Below are 2,025 nucleotides of genomic sequence, written 5' to 3'. Positions count from 1 at the left end.
TGACGTCCTCCACCTCAGAACGTATTCCGCCGTTCTCGGTTTTGGGGTGTGACAGATTAGTATCAGAGCATTGTTTATAGTGAATCAAGTATATCAAACCATAAAAGATATACGAACTATAAACACTTCAGGACTAAAACACTCTCACCAAGAATATATACTGTTAAATACTAAAATATTTAATTAAGTATATACATATACATTCATCAATACAAAGGGTCAGTATCATTCTAGAATAGAATAGAAGTATTAAAGATTATTGAACAACACAATTAAGCTTAGAGACATATAGTCACATCTGGGTGGATGTAGCCTGATCAACTACATCTCTATAGGAGTGACTAACATGTGCCTAAGAATGATTGTGGTGTTGCAACAAGTCTAAAAACTTACCAACACTACCATAAGCTCGTTAGAATAAGAATACTATAGGAGTATTATGCACTCTACTAACTACATATGTGATAACTAAAAGGGTTGTTACTAGTACGACAATAGTTGCTAAGTGAATACACCACGGTTACATGTGACTAGGGCACTATAGACTCAGAATCTGTGACCTTTTCTTCATTTCCTGTTCTTGTTTGATTGGGGATCTGGAGTTAGGGTTGCTTATTCGAAGGACTATCTTGCTTCGGTTACATGTAATTGGTATACACTACGCAAGTATTAGCTCGACTAATAATGATCCATCTTATAAGTATCCTAGATTAGTACGTCTATTAACCTTTTCTTTCCCCCTTTCACGAGTAGATAACATGGCTGTCTTCCACCATCTCAGCGATCCATATTATCTAAACCAGGGCAATGGAGGATGGCTCGACGAGGAGCCAGAAGATAATCACCTGATCCCTTTGGATGATCACCATGCTGAAGGCTTCTCGGATAGCTCTAGCTCCGAGCCAGAAGTTAACAACCTGCCCCCAGTAGCTCCAAATCCTAACCCCCGTCCAATGTTTCAAGGCCCCACTCCCATGTGGGCAATAACCCTGAACCGATGGAGCGATGAGCAGGGTCAGCCGCCACCTTTCGATGGAGATCAAAGATTCTACAACATAAGCGAAGGAGGATCAGCGGACCGAGTCTTGCCCATTATGGTCCGAAGGATTGCTAGGAATGTCGAATAAGGTCAAGCAATAATTGGTCGAGTTGTTGAGGTTGATGCCAACTCAAACCTTAACACGGTTCGCATCCACCAACTTGAAGAAGCTATGGATAGGACAAGGAGGACCAACGAGGCTCTACAGCAACAACTAGCTGCATCTCGAGCCGAAGTTAGAGAACTCCGAGCACGTCAAAGAGCCCAGGAGAGACACCTTCAGGAAGTGGTTCACCTATTAGATGATCTTAGGGTTCGCCCAACGAATACCCGTCGTCAGTAGAAGATATCTACCTGTCTTTCCCTTTTGTTTAAGGAATAGCCTTTCTCTTTCTATGCTCGGTAGAGCACTTGTTTGTAAACGTTCATGACTTTGAAAGTACTCTAATTAGACCTCTAGGCTGCCAACATTTTTCTTTATGATTTGGTGTAAGACCTACTGTTAGGTCACTTTTCCCGAACCCATATTACATCATTAATATCATTAATATTAGCAGTTAACTACTCTATTGCTATGACTCTCTCTCTCTCTCTGATTTTGAGCTATGTTGATTTAATCCATGAAACACTCTTATCATACTTGCAATAGACTCTTACTATTGCTATCAATTCTATGAACTTTCAGTAAAAGATGCCTCCTCGCAAGCGCCCAACCAAAGGCAGACCAGCAACTCAAACCCCTCCTCCACCATCACCTCCTCCGCAGTTCGATCCAGTGATGTTTCAAACACCTGTGACCGCAGCTGTGACGGCAGCCATAGCTCAAATGAACTCTGGTGATGTGAGCGGTGGAAACTCTAGATTTGGTGAAGTCCATCAAAGAGTGCAGGGAGGTACTTATAAGGATTTCATGAACTGCAAACCTACCTTATTCGATGGTACCGGAGGAATTCTAACATTGTCTCAGTGGTTCGAAAGAACTGAGG

This window comes from Lactuca saligna, chromosome 9, assembly GCF_052625555.1.
Source record: "Lactuca saligna cultivar CGN05327 chromosome 9, ASM5262555v1, whole genome shotgun sequence".
Lineage (NCBI taxonomy): Eukaryota > Viridiplantae > Streptophyta > Magnoliopsida > Asterales > Asteraceae > Lactuca > Lactuca saligna.
Note: the sequence above shows the minus strand (reverse complement) of the source record.